The sequence below is a fragment of the Apostichopus japonicus genome, chromosome 16, assembly GCF_037975245.1.
Source record: "Apostichopus japonicus isolate 1M-3 chromosome 16, ASM3797524v1, whole genome shotgun sequence".
Taxonomy (NCBI): Eukaryota; Metazoa; Echinodermata; class Holothuroidea; order Aspidochirotida; family Stichopodidae; genus Apostichopus; species Apostichopus japonicus.
The window spans coordinates 44,934,296-44,955,895 of record NC_092576.1 but is presented as its reverse complement, the minus strand read 5'-3'; the positions used below and the strand labels follow the sequence as shown (position 1 = coordinate 44,955,895).

The following is a 21,600-nucleotide window of genomic DNA, read 5'->3' as shown; positions in this document are numbered from 1 at the left end:
TGCAAAAGTGCATAGTGGTTTCGATGATGTAACATTCATCTTTTTCTGCATGAAGCTGACGTAATGTATAACGAGGGTGTACAACATACTCGATATTAGTAATACGGTAAGAAAGCTTTGCGATGTGACAAACAATAAATTTACAATGACACAGACTGTCCTGAAATGGCCATTAACCTCAACAACAAGCTTTTTGTACTTAATGTGATAGATACATCAACATACTAAATATGACATCAGACCTTGTTGAAATATTTTGTAAAACCTGGTTTCACAATCTGACCCCTGGTTAACTCATACGACTATTGACCCCCCGTCACCTCCGCCCACAACATTAAGGCTTCTTGTACTCAATGTTGTACAATTACATACCAAATATGCGATCTGCCCAAGCTTACTTACGATATTATGTTTAGGAAGATGTGTTAGAGTGGAAAGACAGTTAAGAGGGGAGTGAAGTAAATGTTTTGTTGACTTCAATTGACCTTTGACCTCCACCAAAAGTAAAAATAAGCTCCTTAAATTTAAAATGGTACATTTACAAACCAATTATGAGATATGTCTTTTCTTGCATTATCATGTTTACAAGGTTGTCACGATTTGACCTGCACCAAAAATATTAGGCTTCCTGTACTCAACATGGTACGTCTACACACTAAATATGAATTGGTCCGACATTCCCTTCTTGAGATATCGTGTTTACAAGTTTTTCAAAATTTGACCTCTGGTGACCCCAAAAGACCTTTGACCTTCAAAACACAAAAGGGTTGTTGTACTCAATGGGGTACGTTTAAACACTAAATATGAGGTCTGCCCATGCTTCCATTCTTGAGAAATCGGGTTAACAAGGTTTTCACAATTTGACCCCTAGTGACCCTAAATGACCTTTTGACCTGCACAGAAAAAAATAATTCCTGTACTCAATGTGGTACTTCTACGGACTAAATATGTGGTCTAACGAAGCTTCCTTTCTTCAGCTATTGTGTTTACAAGGTTTTCACAATTTGACCCCTAGTGACCCTAAATGACTTTTGACCTACACAGAAAGCGATATGCTTTTTTTGTGCTCAAAGTGGTACGTATACACACTAAATATGAGGTCTGCCCAAGCTTTCCTTCTTGAGATATTGTGTTTACAAGGTTTCCACATTTTGACACCTAGTGACCCTAATGACCTTTGACCTGCACAGAAAACAATATGCTTTTTGTACTCCATTTTGGTACATCTACACACTAAACATAAAGTTGGTCCAACGTTCAGTTCTTGAGATATCTTGTTTACAAGCTGAGCGTCACAAACGCACACATACGCCATCATGAATGCAAAGTTTACGATATTCATCGAAACCAAAAACAGGTAATAAAACAACATATTCGGTGCCTACCATATTATCTTGTGAGGGTTGAAAAATTGTTTGCAAAGAGAAGGTAACAGCCACATAATTATTTTTTATGAGAAATTTCAGTTAGAATGTAAATAATAGTTTGCAGCTATCGGAAAGGGGAGTCGATTGTAGCGGGCTATTCACGGCAGGAACGTTGTCTAACCTCGGCTGGTTTGGATGTTGTAATACATGCATGTACTAATTGGATCAACTATAATAACTGTAGGAAAAACAAGGTTGGTGCGGGGTCCTAATTATTTTATCTGGATACAAATGAAAAGATTTAAACAAAAATAGGCTTTATATTATTCCGTTAATTGACAAAAAACATAATGATACATTTTTTGTTTGGTAACGATACATTACGTAGAAACGTGGACACATTGTTAGGCGCTTTATAAGTTCCTGCATTGCATGAAATGAAACGTGCGTACAAAAACATCACCTTAAAATTATTGTTACGTTATCATTACCATCAGACCATTCGGCCGTATATACATTCAGCTAAATATAACATTTAAGTAAGAAACATTTAATAGTTGTTTAAAAAATCCAATTATGCAAAAGTAATAAAACTCCATGCAAAGTCATTAAAACTTACCATCTAAAGAATTCGAAAGATTCATATTGATGCATCTCAATATTAGCCCAATACTCACCACCTCCACCCTCCCTCCTTTTTTTTCTAACCACATGAATACATTAATTCTATCACTGCAAACTTGTGCCCGATAAATACATTCTAGGCACCAGATACCCCCTCTCGAGTATAAAGCATATATGTACACTCGACGCCACTACACGTCCCTTCTTAGCATTAAAACACTCTTCTTTACCTCAACACTCCCCTCTGTACCCATATTATACCATAGCAGAATTGGAAAGAAGCTGTGGTATTGTTAATTGTCATAGGTTACCATAAATACACACTGGTTTCTACTTTGATCTGTTCATATAACTACATATGTCTGATAAAACATACAAAACATCCGTTACTTCAACAACAGTCTTTAAAACAGGTGTTCCCTAACCCGGGTGCATGAACCCCCAGGGGGTGCATGAGTCCATCCCAGGCGGTTCGTGAGAAGTTTCTGAAAGTCAGAACTCGAGCACTTTTTGTTGAACTAAATTCTTATATATCATATAAGTTAGTAATGTACAAAAGTGTACCTATCGACACACTCTTTTTGCGTTCCATACGCATATGTTGCCATAGTAGTACCGTTACCGTGCATGTGTTAAATAACTGAATTATGAAACAGACACAGGCTGCATGAATTTAGTGAAATTCGTGTACGCCGTGAAGATAAAGGGCTGATCTGATCTTGACGTTTACCACTAAATCTTTGTTCATCTTGTTTTGTGTTCATTACAATATTACACTATTGATCTTTTACGAAGTACTGTTATGCGTTTCATATATAGTATAATAATGACTCAGATCGTGTCTCCAAAAGTTGGAGGTTCGTGGACAACTCTGATATCCACAGGGGATTCGTGGGGGTATCAAGTTAAGGAAACCCTGCTTTAAAATATACCGTAATGTATTTGTGTCAGCTTATATTACGTCATTGTATACATGAATTGGGGCGAAGTTGAATAAGGGCTGAACTGTATAGTCGTAACTGTCAACATGTATAGTGACCATTCCCTACGTGAGGAAAATACATTGAAGGTTTATGACACTAATGCCAGTCACTTAGAGTTAAACACACGAGAAGTGGTGTTTGTTAATTAAGTGTATTTTTTTTTCAAAGAAAGAGACAACTTGCTTTTGTATCTTTGAGTGGAAAGAACAAGACAATTATTTGGGATCGCGGGCAGCTTTCACAATCATCTAGGACATGAATTTTACGATTAATTATTTTGAAATGACTTTTCCCCACCCTATTGCTCCAAAACGCATTATGTCAAATAAATGAGATATAAACTTGCAAATTACAAACAATAACGGATGATGTGGAATAATGTCATCAAAAACTAAAACAGAAACAATTGTAAGAAACCATCTCCTTATCAATCCCTTAATTATGTGTCTGTCTCTACTGCTGAAAGTTAGAAATATAACCCACTCCCCTAACACCATCCTCCCTATATACAACAAACAATACCCTTACTTTTACAAAGCAACTCTATCAGAATTATATTAATTTAAATATACTTTTTATTTGTTAGTCCTGGCAGCTGACAATTTTTTCAACATTCCTGATGTTTTATATACAGTTCTAGAAGTATGACCTTGTTAAACCTTGTATGACCTTGTTAGGAGTGAGCCACATTTGTACAGCAACTAAAGATGATCTTTTACTTCTCACCGTTTCCTGATCTTTCCACGGTAACTACCATTTGTAAAGGAAAGAAAATTAATCTAAACAAGTTTATCTTCAATCAATATACCAACAGGGTTCAGAAAATAGCAAAGAATAAGTCTGAGGAGTGAGTTATATTAAGTAATACAAGAAAATGCTACAGGTGGTATGAAATAGCACAAACACTGTAGATCCAAAGGAAGATGTAATGTTTTAACATAGAATGGACAGAATAAATAAAGGCAAACTAATATATGCTATTTTTTCAGGGGGGGGGGTGGGGGAGATATGCTATTCATGTGTTTCCAAGTAAATGTGTGAAGGATGTTAAATATAACCCATGATGTTACCATGGCTTGCAAAATGGTGCCTGGTCATCTTAAGAAGAGTAAACATGGTAAAATAGCTTTACAGGAGCACGATCTACCCTCCAGCACCCGCCCCCTTCCACATGTCACAATCAACGGAAACTGAACTCAAAGTCCTAGTCTCGTACTAGACCACAATAAAATAACCAAAGAGGGTTGGTAACACAGCAAGAAGGATAAAGCTATCCACCGAATATCCACCAAAAGACTCAGGATTTTCCATCAAGTAGATCGGCAATGTCAGTTTGTGGGCAGCAATCAGGGGCGTAACCAGGATTTTCTAACCCGGGGGGCGCGAATTACTATCTAAGCGGAGCGCCAGCATCGGTTGGCGCGCAGCGTACAAGAAAAATTCTTGTTTTGACACCCCCCAGATCACCGGAAATGGCACATCTCGGGCTTGAAAATGCCCAACTAGATGTTCACTATTGCCTGAGAAACTAAGTATTTTCCCAATATTTTTTTTTCTCCATCCGTAACCTTTTTGAAAATTGTCACCAGTCACATATCATGTTCGACCTTATCGCATCTCCTGTGGATCATTGCTTTTGTAGGTGATTCTACGTCGCGGCCCACAATACCCGTGAGCCCCACATTTCAAGGTTTTAAGCCCATTATATGTTCAGAATTTGAAAATTCACACTTCTCGTAAAATCAATTCACTTCAAACTTGACATACCCATAATGTTGCACAAAATTTCTGGACAGCCAATACAGAAAAACCTCCATGTTTAGGAATGTTTGTCAGGGAAATTTCGAAAATTCAGACACAGTTAACATATTGATGCATGGGCGCAGATCACTCTTGGATAATGGTGGGGACGCGTGTCTGTTCTCTGATACTATCTAAGCGGAGCACGACCATGGGTTCGCGCGGAGCGTGCAAGAAATTTTTGGCTAATACTACTCCCAGATCGCCGGAAACAACATTTCCCAGACCCAATGATGCTTCCATACCTCCTTAAGTTTTAGATCTCGTGGCTTAGAAATTTAGTTTGGGGAAATGCATGGGCGTCTGCAGAAAAAAAATCAGGGAAAAAAATAATCCAAGTAGACTTGTATACGATGGGCCTGGTTTTGTAACTCATCGGGAAGCGATTAGAGGGATGGGCGTAGGGTTGGGGGGGGGGCGCGTTTTCATGCAGATGGGAATAATCTTAAGAAGTGATGGGTGCGTCCCACCCCCCCCCCCCCCCCTCCGCCGGCAATGATACGCCTTCGGATCCACTACATGATATTCACAAAAAATGTGCGCAATTCTCAAATCGCATGCGGAATTTATTTTTAGATTCATTGTATGAGTTACGGTACTAGGGGTGGGGTAACAATTAGCATTCAGTTCGCGTTGTATAACATTTTAACTCTGCATGACAGTGTTGCATCGAAAGACATATGTCTAGTGCAGTTCGCATATAGATCCTGCATGGGCTAATACCGAAGTCATGTTCCCCGACGACTCGGTCGAGTTCAAGACCAGCCACAGTTGGTTTCATAGCACAGTTGTACAATTGTTTAAGGCGTCCATACACACACACGCGTCATGATATACTATATATAGTATATATATATATATTAGTGAGAGAGGAAATACGGAAACGTCAAAATTGAGTTGTCGGTGTGAGGGGTAAGCTGAGGCGCACGCCCCTTCCGAAATCCTCGATCCGTCACTGGCTACCCTGTGTATATAATAGGGATCAGAGCTGTAGTTATGACTGTTCCTCTTTCTCTTCCCGATGTCTAGGCGATTTTCTTCTACTCCCTCCTTTTCTCTTTGTTCTCTCCTTCTTCTTTTTCTTTTCCCTTCCTTCCTCTCCTTCCTCCTCTTTTCCCCCCTCTTTTTTCCCTTTTTTCTTCTCTTTTTTTTTTCTTTCCTCTTTTTCTTACCCCAACACCCCCCCCCCTGGATACGCGCCTGGCAATTAGGGTCCCTTGGTAGACTTACAGTAACATCTCTTTATTTATATATTTAAAATGGTAGCAAATTAACAGACATGGGTATCGAATGACTGTAACTTGCTGGCTAACCTACACAATGTTTCTCACATATGAACTCACTATATAGCACAGTTGTATGTAACAGATTGATCTCAACAAGAGTATTTAACTTTAGTGCCAGAAATATGGAATTCACTATTCATCACTGTAGCATTTGAAGTTTAAAGTTACAAAGTGCTTTAGGTGTACACATCATTTAGCAACATAACCACATTTAGCAACATAACCATGCAGTTTGTTTGGTAATGAAAGTCATGACATCATTGATGCTTGTCTAACTGGCTTTTACTTTCACTTTCCAAGATCACTGAGTTGTGTAGTGTTGACAATATTGGTCACATGCGAGGCAAAAATATCAAGAAACATGTGTAAATTATTTTAGCAGTAATATATCTACTGTATAATGGTCCATAGATGTCAACAGGTAACCAAATTGCATTGGGGCAGTCTGGCTAGTAAGGGTAATATTTATCATGATTTACTTATGTTCAGACTTTTTGACAACTATTATTACTTTATATTTACCATGAGGTCACTTTCATATACTGGCTCCCAGTCTCTTATACCTACACCAGGTGAATTATGTATTCATGGTTTAATGTTAGAAGTAAAAAAGAGTACAAAAGATTCATAAATATCAGTATGTTTTATTGTTGTTACCTAGTAACCATATGAGCTGTGATATCAAAAACATTTGTTAAAATATGACAGGTCGTAATCTTCTTTTTCTTTGTGTAAAAAGAAATAGCAAAACTGTAACTTTGTATGTACCTGCATGGAAAGTCAACATGCTGATCATAAGTTGAGGTTGATATGTAACAGCATGTCAGAAAACCTTGAGAGTAACCCACAAGAGCTTAGTGTAATTGCAAGGGTACATCAGTGTAGACACCCTTCGTGCAAGGTTTTGTCCCAATTTCAGGCGTTAGAGGCTTATGATCTAAGTGACACCTTATTGTTTAATATCATGAAATGTGCCTTACCTCAGTTGCTTTTTTTGTAGTGGAAGGGGTTAAATAGTATGTTGTCTAGAGGAGGGTAAAGGGGAGGGCTGTCAAATCTCTTTAAGATATTTGTAACCAGAAAGTCACGTGACTTAGTGATTCCTTGCCAATATTAGAAGAAACTTTACATACAAGATTTTCTAATGAGCTGCATAGCTGAGCAGAAATGGCAAGTCTTGCAGAACTGAGTAATGCGTAATGGTTCTGCATGTAACCAACAATTGACATTCAAAGACTTTTGACCTCCATGTGAAACAATAGGGATCATCTGCTTACCTAGGGCCACCAATATACAAAGTTTAAGTTGAAGCAACTCTTACTTCTTGAGATAACGTGCTTACAAGGTTTTCAGACTTTGACCTCTGGCGATCTCTCAAATGACCCTTGACCTTCAGGAAAAAGTAGAGAACATCTACTCACTAAGGGTTACCCACATACTTAATTTAAAGTTAAACAAGTTTTACTCGTTGAGATATTGTTCTTAAAAGACACTTTGACCTCTGTTGACCTCAAATGACCTTTGAACTCCATGGAAAACAATAAGGATCATCTACTCACTAAGTTGGAAGTTCATCCAACTATAACTATACTTGAGTTATCGTGTTTACGAGCCAAAGTGTCACAAACACACACACACGCCATCACCATCGCATATATTACTTCGGCCTTTGGCAAGAAATGAAAAATGAAGGGTGCTTAGAGGCAACACAGGTGTTATGTTTCTTCACACTTGAAACAATGTTGAAGATTTGTCAACTGTGTATGTTGTACTGCATGTTGTTGCTTGTAAAAGTAATCTTTCCATAAGTGAGGGATCCTCTCCCTTTCTCTCAATTTTAATTGTTTACCTTTCTTTTTGGTGGAAGGGGGGCATAAAATTTAGCCTACTGTACATTCTAGGGAGGGGTCAATCATAATTGCAACTACTTTTTGTGTAATACAACTTTAAATCTTGCCAACAACATGATGTATGTGCAATTTAACACAATTTCCTACAAGCAATGAAAGAGTTAAATAGTAAAATGTTACTCAAGGCCACCTAAAATAGCATTAGAAATGGCAACTTATGGTATATGGCACGTTCAAAGATTATTGGAAATCTATTACTACTGACAATACTAGTAATATAGGGATGTAAGATCTAAAGATAACAATTACTGGTAGCAGATGCAGGGAGAATCCCTAATTCATTCTCTCTTATCTCGGTTTATTATATTAATGAGTCAAAACATCACCAATATTACAGGTGACAAAACACTTATAGCATAAAGACTTTTCACTCGATACTTAATAGTGTCTCAATTGCTATCACATCAGACCAATGTACATACTACAAACTTAGCTTGCATGGCATGTGCGCAATCTTTATTTTCTACAGAAGTTTTCTTATGAACTGTTAATTTAGGTATCCATCGCTACCTGTCTCCACTTTGTAGAAATCTCCCCTCCACCACTGCATACTACAATATAGTCATTGTTTTAAGTAAATGTTGTTAGCTTTATACAATTAAACAAGTGGAACCTTAAATGGGTATTTGATTTTATTTCTAGCACTAATTAAGCAAGCAATCTTCAACTACATATGGCTTGTAGATTGATCAAAGGTATCCAACACAACCCATTACCATGTCACAAAATGACTGGTGAGAAATTATGATGTAAAGACTCACCAGACTCTCATCCACAAAGGAAGTTATGTCAGCAGTGATGTGTTCTTGCTTGACTTTTTCTTTCACTTTCTTGGAGGAAACTTACCAAAGAAATGTTGAAAACTGTATCACCTGAATGTCACAGAGAAAGTACAAAATATCTCAACTTTCCATTCACTAGATTTATCAAGATGAAAATTCATCAGGTCTGTGATCATTTTTATAACATACAACGATGTTTTCCTTCTGTTTAATTGATATTTGGGTTTGTTGGACTGACATAGATAAACCACAGGACTAATATCATTATTCAAAGCAACTTTACCTAATCAACATAATTAGTTATTTACAACACTAGTCGTGCTAACTGATCAACTCCATGCTACCTCCCAAGAGTTTTGAAGGACCCCCTCCCCACCCCTCCCAACAAACCTTTTGACAATTGCTGGACTTTTTCTACCAAATTTGTGAGCTATAATTGAAACAGAATGATGGAGTATGTCACCCTCAGAATCCAAGTCCTTACTTACCAAACCTGTCAATAAAACTTCTACATACGGTAACAGGCGTTTCGATTACTCATCTGCGACATTATGGAACAGTTTAACGGAGGAAGCTAAGTGTGCCAAAAATATAGATGAATTTAAAAAACTAGTCAAAACCTTTCTATTTAGATCTGCATTCCATTAACCGTGCTTTCTATACTATTTATGTTGTGTTACGAGGGCCCATTGTAGCCTAACGCTAGTTACTGCTAGTGAGGAACCTAATGTTATTATATAGAAAGTCTTTAAAATTGCCTACGTGATAAATCAGTATTGATTTGAGAAAGTAGGTCGGGTTACCGTGTCACAATGTTATAATACACGATTGTTCTGGTATATTCCTTATGATGACGCGCTGGTCTCGGGTTAACGTCGGTTTACGTGAGATCGCGTGTAAGCTGTACACATCTTCGTGGATTCTCTGGAATATTCGCGAGCGATGCAAAGGACTTCCAAGAATAGAGAAACCGGGTCGCGTTGTTACTCAGGTGTATCGAGAGAGATCTAGATGATTCTTGACATGGCGAATCGTATATAAACCCGCCCAGATCGGAGAGTTTCTCAGTTTCTGAACGAATACAAGCGACGACACATATTATATCATTCTACTATATATCGTCAGTGCTCAACTACCAGTATTTTCTGAAGGATTGAGATATCGATACCAAGATTGATTCTACACTTCCATTCAGAAGTTTGAAGAGGACTTTACTGTGATACTACAGTTTTCAGTCGTTATTGCGGAGAAGGTGAAGAATTTCTGTCTCCGTTGAGGAAGTTCGTTACGCCAGGAGTTGGTGGCTATAAAGCTGATTTTGGACTGACTCTGGTAATATTTAGTCGGCGAGAAGTTCGACTTGTGCTTCACTCTATTGTGGCTGGAAGTCCGTCTTCTATTTTGAAGCATCGCCGGAAAGAAGGTGACTGCTGTTTCTGGGATCGCGAGAAAGATCGTCGAGGGCCAGTAAATTTCGCGGGACAACGGACCGAGAATCGTCGTCATCAAGGTCGTGGCCGCTGAGGGATATCGCCGTTGGAAGAGACCAGCGTGTTTTAAAGTGTATCCTATCTTGTTAAGTTTGTGAGTAATTTTCTATATATTTGTAATTACCACTTATTGTTGTTGGTTCGAAACCCATTGTTCAATATAGTTTACGTTCTCATTTAAAATCTCTAGACTTGTCAATTTGTCTGTGTTCCTTACGGAAACGAACCCAGGCTTGTGTCTCGTTAAAAATTAGTTATCGAGACCTCTCGCATTCCAACGTAACAATTGTCACATTATTACAACGCAATTCCATTTTGCATTTATAGCACTTTTAAAATTTAAAATTTTTCACATTTATATATATTTAAAATTTTAACATTTTGTTTGTGTAATTTTCGATTTTCCATTTGCAGTTTTTATACAATTTATTGTCAGATTGTATATAACAAATTTTCTACCCTTTTTATACCTTACATTATCGATTTATATATGTGTATATAATGTGTGTATGTATTTTACTGTAAAGCGCCTTAGAGCAATTTCTGATTGGATAAGGCGCTATAGAAATGTTGTAAAATAAAAAATAAATAAATCTTAAATTATAAATAAATGACTTTAGCCTTGCAAATCTAGGGTTTATATCAAAGAAAATAATCGCAATTATTTTTTGTAGAAGTAAGGCTGGCAATACAGAGGGTCATCTGAATAATTGATGATACATACACAAAACAAAATATGGACCCAGTTAATTAAACATGTACACCTCTTTGTGTACATTGACACAATGGTAAGCAATACAATAAATGATATACAGAGCTTATATTATATATATGTTGTATGTATGTTAAATTGAGGCCTTTATTTTCCTTTAGCAAGTTTCAAAACAATTAATGTTCCACCGGGAATAGGCAGTAACAAAATTACTTTCTACCTAGACTCAAATTTAATTAAAACTACAACCCAGCTTACCTGCCCTACTATACACTAATTATACACTTACCATTACCATCAGCGGCATATTGTAAAACATTCTGTGCAAGATACGCATCATGTGACCCCCAATGATCGTCTGATTAATCCACATTTACCTAATGAGGAGATAAAGACAAATGCATTAAGAGTCAGTTGTCACTAATTCTATATTGAGAATATCAGAACTAGATGCCGGAATGAAAACAATAAAAACCCTTGTTATTGAGTTTGCATTTTACTCGACCGTTATTCTATTGCTCACGGATGTAGAAGCTAATGTTAAAATGACTTGGTGTCCCTGAAACAACTCAACAATTGCAGATTCATTAATTTTACTGCAAGGTGCTTTTGATTTTCAAGTTGAATATTATTTTTTAAATTCATCCATAAACAAAACAATAGGCTAAACTTGGTAACATGTTTGCAATCTTTTGGATCATACTAAATTGATCAGCACACTTTCTGGTTTGGTACATTTAACATGATTGGTTTAGCATGCCGATGAAGCTGTTCATCTTTGTTTTAACACCGATTTTCTACAAAAATTATAATTGAATTAAATTTATATTGCGTTTGTCAAACAATCGTTATACCAGTGTGAAGCAGGGGCTGGTCTAATACATAAATGTAATTGTACTTGCTTTCACAACTGTCCTCGTAACTTCATTTTCACCTTTGCCAATTGACATAGGGCTGACCCCACCTCCCCTGCCCCTCACACCTTCCTCCATAGTGCAATACTCAATACCTATCATTATACATGACAACTATTTAATATGATGGGATGGGTGGACCTTGTCATAAGTTAGGCTACATAATATCCACTCAACATAAAGATGGTGACAATAGAAAGCCTTCATTTGTATTAGATGCTCACATGGGAATGAAACTGTCTCATAATGAATCAACGGATGCCAGATGAACATTAAATTGGTCAGATTTGAAATATTAGACATGTACTTTGCTATAATATAGAAATTACATGACAATTTCCTCCTCTTTAAAACTTACACTTATGGTTCAATTTGTAGAGATGATGCTAAATTTAGAGAAACACTGAACAAAGGAGGTCTCACAGAATCCCTCAGTCTAAGACACAACATTCAAAAGTATTCTAACTTTAATTGTTCGTATATTATATCTTGTTTGTAATGATTGGGGTGGGCGGGGAGGGGTGTTGCAACCATTTTCAGCTGAGTGACCAGTGAAATATGTGATAAAAAATAGAATACTTCAACTTAGGATAGAAAAGTATTTAAAAAAAGTGTGGGTCTGGTGACACAATTGTGCAGGGAACTGTGCCTGGTCTTAATGTCACTGGTTTTGTGTTCACCTTACTTGAATAATGAACTTCTTTAGCCTCACATGATGTGATTGTGAATAGTAGAACTGGTGTGCGACAGTTTATCATGAAATATCAAAGATTGAAAGGAGAAGCAAACCCAACCACAATCTTTAGCTGATATGATAGACATGCTTGAGATGAATATCAAAGGTGGAGTTGATTTGTATTTTACTTTCCAATTACGTTTCAAATCATATTTCCAATATTTAAGCAAATGCTTAAAACAGTCATCTCTACTGTTCTACACTAACCATTAATATGATTACCAACACATGGAGAAATATCAGATGATGAACCATTCATTTTCTTGTCAGCACACCATGAACACTTCCATCAAACACTGGTAACCACAGGTGGAGTAGGTGATCCCCTAAAAACTGACTTCAGGATAATTCAAGTCAACTTAATGATAGAAAAGTAAATGATGTGAATGAGAATGTTAAAAGTTTTATGATAGTAGATATTTAGAATGTCGGTCAGAAATAGATATGTGCATGTCTATAGCTAACTACTCTGTATACATGGGCATTCACACACACAAAATCCAGAGGAATGAAAGTACACTTCAGTTTCCAATAACCAGGTAAGTGTCAACATAATTTTCCAGTAAACAATCAAACTTGCATCTGATTGTCGGGTGTCTGGGGGAATTGGCATATGAAAGAGTGATGCAGCAACATAAATGAGCTCCCAAAGGAGAGCTCAATTTCACTCAAGCCCAACCATGGTTTGGGCTTGACTGAGACATTTTGCATCTCTATTTCCCTGTTGAGGACAGGATATCTTTCAAATTTCCACTTTGAAGGTCATCAGGAGATAATTTTATCTATTTTAGTAGGTGAGCTTTGGTGGATGGGTGATTTTTATATTATTTTTCTGTTTTTAATAGCTAAGCCCTAGCAGGGTCCAGGGGGCTCTGGAAGCTGTAACTTATTTGATACTTCTTGTCCTCTTCTATTAAGTTTAAAGCATGTAAATACATGTCGGACGGAGACATTACATTGTGTTTTCTAAGCCCTGGTGGGAGTCCTGGGGACTTCAGCTAAGATATTTTCACTTTTAAGAGATTTAAATGTTCTCAGATAGTGATTTTGCAGCACATAAATATATCTCTAAAAGAAATAAAATTTCACTGTAGTAAAAAGCCCTTGTGGGAGCCCAGGGGAAAAAGTCCTGACGCTGTAGCATTTGAGATTGTTTTCTTCCTATTTTAATTTCCATAGGGGGAGGGGGAAGTGCTCACCCCCCCCCCCCTTTATGGATACCAGTTCTTCCATATGTGTTACACGCCCTCTAAATGTTGATATATGTTTATTTTAAACAGTATTTAGGAAGGATATGCGAGTATATGCAAGGAAGACATGTCATCATGATATGATATTGATAAGGCGTGACAAGGGAATTAAACACCTCAACCATGCTTGCCCCCTCACTCCCTCCTCCCCCCCCCCCTGCCCCCTTCAGAGGGCTCCGGTATAACAAAGCAAGCACACCTAAAGCACACAAGAAAGCAATAATAATACTTAGATCTTCAATTGATTGCTGTAGTACAGTAATAGTAATCTTCTGGACATAGTGTAACTTGCATATTACCCTCACTTACTATCTGGCTTCAACTAATTGGCTATGTATTAGCACCAAATAGAGAATTATACAATACTGACTTCATCATAATGTAAGGGGATAAACCATAACGTTATGAATGATATTTCAATTGAAAGAAAGAGAACAATTATAGCAGGAAAGTTATTACCTGCCATTGCTTATCGTATGGCTATGTGACAAAAGTTACTTCATGTGTAGAGGCCTTTGTTTTTCCTTATTTGCATGGAGGATCCAGTAATAGTTTGAATGGGGTTGAGGGTAGGGGGGTGGTGGGGATGAAATCATAGTATTTAAGAAAAATATATGGAATGGTACTTTAGGTTCACTTTCATAATTTTGCAACAAATCAATTAAATACCCACTATAAGGCAGTTTGGGGAAATCAGTTACAACAAACAAGCACACTGTAGTAATTCCTTACCATTACTGTGTCATTCTGGGCGTCAAGAAGTGTAGGATACTGAAAGAAGCTTGATAGGCTCATAGGTCCTGATCTCCTCTATCCAGTACAGTCTCTGTCTTCATCTTCACTAGAGGTTGTCCTTCTTTGGTTGAATATATTATAGTTATAACTACATCATGGAGCCATTCTAGCCTCAGTGACTTCTAGAACAAAAGTGAAACAATAATATAATCAAATTACTTATTCAGATAATTATATGCACTGGCAAATGACTCTAGAAAAAAAGCTCACACATAGCAAAGATACCATGGCAGCAATACCAATAGATTCCAATAATTGGAGATATTTTAAATTTAGTAATTGGATTATAGTGTTTGGTTTCTGAAACCTTTTGATAGTTCTATGGAACTTCTATGGATCATTGTGAGTGATCATCTGTAATGCTAATAGTGACCATCTCAAAAACCCTGTCACTTATTGTAAGTGAATTACATAAAATGTACATATATGAATTGTGACATAAAAGCCGCAGGACCATTATCAGGTTAATGAGTTTTTCCCTGGAAATTCGGAATTTGTTACAATAACAGGATGTCTTGAACTAGAAAGGGTGGTGTAATATGCTGCAGTGTGTTGGGTGACACAACTACAATAACATGTATGTATGATGTTGAATCTCCTTCTCTGGGAAACCTTGAATTTCAGAATATTCCAGAACAGGAAATAATTACAGAGTACTAGAGGAGTAGGATTTCAATTAGTAAATTTGATCAAGGTATGTCTTTTTCAACTCATAATGCTAGGCCTAGTACTGTAGCATGGACACTGCGAAGTTCGGACACCTAAACCTTAAAACACCCCAAAACTATAACTTCCTTTTATTGACAAATATGTAAGTAATTAAATGCACACGGGGCATTTTGGAGAGGAAATAACTGTAACTTCGTATTTTTTCGTGAAATTGGCTCTTGGTGTATTTTGTCATGGTGAAATCTTGTATTTCTTAGGGGTGTCCAAACTACGCAGTGTTCCGAACTTCACAATAATGACTACAGTACAGTACATCTACATCTACATCGGTACTCTGCAATAGACTGGTGTCCATCTCGCAAAGGATGATTAGTGCCATCACCAGATGCATGTATGATGTAGTAAAACAGGCTTAGCTGAACCTATGTCATGTTTTCTTCTTTATTCTGGCGTTGGATTATTGAGTATTGCTACTACAGTCCTCGGACTAGGCCGAAGCTACACATATGACTAGCTATATAGGCCCAATACTAGCCTAAATTCAAGTTCAACCCCCTACCATTGTATGTACATAGCCTAACGATAACAAACAGGAAGCCTATGAAAGGGAACGTAGGCCTACGCGATACGTGGAATGTTTTCGTTGACAGTTGAGATATACTCTGTTTCTCTCAGTATCTTGTTCACCATCTGGAGAATGTTGCAGTATCTTCTAAGTAAGTAAGCCATTACTGTACCTGCTGGGAACTCACGCCGAACAACCAAGGGAGTGCAACAGTTCTTTATAAGCGGATTCAAATGTTTAGCTTGTTTGTTTTGATTGCGTAATCGAGACTTGCCCAAGTCGTTTCATTCGCCACCAGCAGAGCAGTATATGCCGTATATTGATATACGGTTCTGGCCACTATAAAAATTCCCCTCTGATTTATTGGTCATTTGATAAATGTTAATTGAAGTCGATCCGTTTAAAGGAATGCATTTCAGACTTACCGATACAGCCTCAGGTACAGGTTGGCGCAGAGCGTACAGACATTTTTTGAGTAAAGATACTCCCTAGATCGCCGGAAATAACCCTTTCGGGCCTAGCTAATTTGCAGATAAACGAAGAATAAATAGGTGGCTAACAAATAACCTACTGCACTAATCAACACAGGAGCAGCGTATAACGTACACTGCATTTGGTGTTTATTACTATTTCAGCCACTGCGCGTGGCGTGTCGTCTAAAAATAGATCGATAACCCCGTACAGTTCTTGGAAATAGTTTCGTACAACGGAAGTGCCGATATATTAAAGACCGCCGTTAGAACATTTTGTCAGAAAATTACACCAACAAAATGTGACAAATGTCAATAGGTAGCTAGATGAGAGCGCAATAAATAAAGTCAGTAAACGCGAATAGGTAAAAAGTGGTAAAAAGCTGAAAAGGGCGCCAGCAGTCCATTTGAGTCAGTCAAGGGGGGCATCCGACCCCCCCCCCCCCCCTGACTGTATGGACGATCCGCCACTGCTTCTATGGTAATATCCCAGTCCTCGTACTGTAGAGTATCAAAGTCATCAGAACCGGATATATACATTCACAGCCATTTGGATTATTGCAATAGTTTGCTCCATGGTATTCCAGGGTATCTGATTCAGAGACTGCAACGTCTGCAGAACAGCGCAGCCAGGCTTGTTGTAGACTGCTATGACTTCAACAAACCATCGTTGAGTATCCTCCATTCTTTGCACTGGTTGCCTGTTGAATTCAGAATTAAGTTCAAAGTACTGCTCCTGGTGTATAAGTGCATTCATGGAATGGCACCCGCCTATTTGTCGGACGATCTGTCCTTCCAGGTCAATACTCGTTATACCTTGCGTTCTAGCAATACACTCACTCTCACTGTTCCCAGAACTAAACTGAAAACATATGGCGACCGTGCCTTTACATCAGCCGGGCCCAAGCTCTGGAATGGTCTGCCCATATCTGTGCGGAGTTCTCCCACTCTCAGTCAGTTCAAGTCTTGCTTGAAGACTCATTTTTTTAAGTTGGCTTTCTATTAGGATTGTACAGCGCTATTGAATACTTCGTAGATTTTAGCGCTTTATAAGTTCATTTATTATTATTATTATTATTATTATTATTATTATTATACGGCATATAAGGCTATGAAAGTGATGTCGGAATAGCGTCCTCTATTTGAAAGGGTTGTTCCTTATGTAATTGAAAGTGTTTTAGCCAAATATGATTTAATATTTACTTGACCGGACAACTCCCCCTGGATAATTCCCCCCCCCGGACAACCCCCCCTCCCCCAGACAACTCCACCCTGGACAATTACCCCCGGACAATTCCCACCCAGACAACTCCCCCCCCCCCCCGGACAATGCCATCCCGGTCGACTCCCCTGGACAATTACCCCGGACAATTACCCTCCCGGACAATTTCCCCCCGGACAACTTCCCCAGGACAATTGGCCCACAGAATAATTGTCAATCGGGAGAACACAATTGAGACGATTTTATAATGCTAATTACCAATAAAAATTATGCGTGTGTACTATATTATTTTATATTAGCAACACCAACAGGCCCAACTCACCTGAGAAAAAGATAATCGCGAAGTTAAATATACAATTAACGATTATCTTTTTGAGATTTTCGCGCATTAGTGATATATTTATTTATTTCCGTTTTCTGTGTGTAAACCATGTTTGCCCAGTAGAGAGTGACTTTCGCTTTTCCACATAAATTGGTTTACTTTGGTCTAGTAATATAGATATCTGAATTACCACTTTCGTCTTGTCACGCTACCAATGTAATATTTCTGCAATGTAGTAAAACATACGAACACCGTTGAATTGAAAACTTAAATAGTAAAACGACTGTATTTTTGGAGACAAAGTACCAAAACACTTTTTTGTTTCGCGTGCATTGTGTATGCTATAGCAACACTGACACAATGTTATATATTTTGGGCGTCAAGTTAGTAAATTTGTGGAAATAACAGATTTGGCGCCATTCGCGCGCACTAGCTGTATTAATGCTGTGGGAATTCATTACTCCTTCCACATGCATGTTAGCTAAATAACATTAACATTTTCTGCGCACTTCGCGCGCACTTTAGCTGCATTTGTTTCCGGGTAGACTTTTCTTTGACTCTTTTTCATTCCTTGCCATAGACAAAAGGAATATATATGGTGTCACGCATGTGTGTGCGTGTGTCTGTCTGTGTGTCTGTGCCGCCGACTTGTAATCGCGATAACTGAACGATGCAAGATCCGATCGGTCTCATACTTGGTTGGTAGGTTACCCATAGTGAGAAAATGGTCCCTATTGTTGTTGGTGCCAATCTCGTTAATATTCATAAGTGGACGGACTCCGTATCTCGGCAACCGAATGGCCGATTTTGTTTAAATTTGTTTGGTGACATTGGTAGCAGGTGGGGTACATGCGTAAGGGAATACCTTATCGCATCTCATTAATATTCATGAGGGGCGGGGCCAAATGTAATTTCGTTAAAAATGGGCCGTAATCACTCTAAGTCAATGACGCAAGATGTGATCATTCCCATACTTGGGTGGTGGATTACTCATAGTGATAGGTGGTCCCTATTGTTTGTGGTGTAAATATCATTAATATTCATCAGTGTGCGGGGCTTCGAACAATTTCTTTAAATGCTAATATCTCGGCTACCGTCTGTCCCATTTTGTTCAAACTTGTTTCGGTGGCATTGGTGGGAGGTGGGGGTACATGTGTAGGTTAGAGCCCTACAGCATCTCATTAATATTCATGAGGGGCGTGGTCAAATGTAATTTCGCTGAAATTGCTCAGAACCCCTTTTTGATTCCTTGCTGCAGAGACAAAAGGAAGATATGCAGGCATGCATGCGTGTTTGTGTGTGTGTGTATCTGTGACACATGTTGTAACCACTCTAAGTGGATGACGCAATCTTAGGTCATTCTCATACTTTGGTGGTGGATTACCCATAGTGAGTAGATGATTCTTATTGTTTTTTGTTAAGGTCAGGTGTCACCTGGGGTCAACCAGTTATAGCTGGCTTCAAATCTAAAGACAAGAAATCACGAAGCTCTAGACTCTTGTTATGTATGATAGCCAGCTACTTAACATTCTCCCCGTAGCATTAATGTGGTGTTAAGGTAAATATACAAGGTGGTATTAGGTGATACGAGGTGATATTAATTGGAAAGATATTGCCAGGAAGTCATATACACCTCATTCGAGTCCCTACCAAAATGTAACTTTTTTAACTTTTGATCGACTTGTGATTGATTGTCAGGGGCGTGTGCAGAAATTTCCACAGGGGGAGGGGGGGGGGGGTCCAAAATGTAATGAAATGTAGTGATCGCTTTCCTGGGTCTAAGTGGAGGGGGTGTCCCTTCCACTTTTAGAGATATTTTAATAAGGAAATGTGCTTAGATGCAAACTGGTGCAATATTTTGCCATTTTTTGTAGTAAATTATCTTCAAATTTTCGAGCAGCCCCCCCCTCCCTCCCTCCCTCCCTTCACACTCACCTGATGATGCATTCGACAGTAGCATACTTCCGTAAGTCCTGGGCGTGAAAAATACTGATGGTGTATTTTTATTCAATAGTATCATGTAGTATATTATACTGTTTACTATTTGTGTGATATCTGTTTTACATGTTATTTGAAGGATTGCTTAGCAAAGAACCAGTGGCGTAGTTAGGGGGCGCAAGGGTATAGGGGCGCCCAAATGTGGTTTGGGTCCATATAAACTGTACTAACATAAAATGTTGACAGGGGGCGCCAAAAGCGAAGTTTGCCCCTCCCTCCCCGACCGCTAATAATGCTCAATACGCTACTGCAAAGAATTGAAGTTTAACTACTACGGTACTTCGCGTTCTCAAAGTAAATCACTGAAGCTGCATAAAGAACTACCATACTATAGTATATTAAAGCGGTAATGGCATACAACATAATCGCGCGTAGCGCGATATTGTTTCAAATATGGATTTAACCATTGACAACACTAAATATTATAGTATATCGTCTCTGCTTAAAGCAGCCTGATTTCGTTCAGTCCACCTCCATTTATAGTTCTGATGACGTCACATGGAGTCCTATCTCGTTTATAGGTACTGTACGTCAATGTGTATTTTCAATAAGCTAGTTTGATTGTTTGGGGTCATGTTTCTATCCTCCCATGATATAGGTTGAGGGTATAAAACCAATCGTTAATGAGCTATTACAGATCATCAAAGATATTGTTGGCGTCCATTTTGAATTTATGTTAATTGGATATCATGTTCAGTGGGGACACAACAACAGTATGAACAAATGAAATCTCCGGTTGCAGTTAGTTCTGGGTTCACCCCCATTTTTACTGGACTAACAGCCAAAACCCCACCTACAGCGGCTGTCAATCGATCGTTGAAATTTCCGAGAAGGGTGATTGTCCGGGGGGGGGGATTTTCCGGGGGGGCGGCAATTTTCCGGGGGAAAATTGTTACGTTGGGAATGATCCGGAGTGGGAATTCTCCAGGGGCAAATGTCAAGGTTGGCAAATGTCCGGGTGGGAATTGTCTGTGGGCAATTGTCGGGATAGGGAATTGTCCGGGTTGGAATTGTCCGAGGGGAAGTCGTCCAGGAGGGAGTTGTCCGGGAACCATCTTTACTAAGATCTTGTCTAAGCGAGAAGAATACTATACAATTACCTACTGGGGAAGGAGAGGGTGGTGCTGAAGAGGTGTTTGTGTGTGTGTGGGGGGGGGGGGTGGGTGGGCAGTCCCAACAAATCCATTTTTGTAGATGTTTCCGTCATAGACGTAGGAGTCCAATTTGATTTGGGGGGGGGGGGGCCGTAACGACTTGCCCGAAAAATGTAACCAACATTTTTTTAACAAACGCGTTTAATATCTTTATGTGCATATCATGTAGGCATGCATCGGTTATTACATTTCATGCCGATTACGTACAATCATTTGCCGTCTTATTACCTTCCATATTGGTTAGGAGTTTTTGGGAAGTCCTTACAATCATAATGATTATAATACTGGAAGTTTAACCATTTAAAAACGAATTGCAATTTATTTTTCTTTCAGTAGGTGTCCGAAAAATGTTCATCATATTGCATGAATTTTTACACCCCCCCCCCCCGCCCCGCTTCCTACGCCTATGGTTACCGTTACCCAATGGGACATAGGAAGTTTCAACCTATGCATCTCAAAATGTTGATTACTCTATCTCAAAAGTTCGCTTTAATTCCCAAAGTTCCTGTTATTTCTGTGAATTTCGACCTTTTTATCCAAAAGCTGTAAAT

General features: G+C 38.5%; 1 protein-coding gene and 1 long non-coding RNA gene across 2 annotated transcripts in view; one reads left to right on the top strand and one right to left on the bottom strand.

Annotated features, from left to right (window-relative positions):
- The window catches only part of LOC139982205 (tRNA (cytosine(38)-C(5))-methyltransferase-like), a 114,543-nt gene that overhangs the window by 4,113 nt on the left and 88,830 nt on the right, over positions 1-21,600 (top strand). The gene's annotated exons all lie outside the window — the stretch shown is intronic.
- Positions 5,984-20,680, bottom strand: LOC139982232 (uncharacterized). The gene is made up of 3 exons (XR_011798066.1): positions 16,056-20,680; positions 12,812-14,771; positions 5,984-11,331 (listed from the first exon to the last, which is right to left on the bottom strand). It is a non-coding gene; the product is annotated as an uncharacterized lncRNA (long non-coding RNA).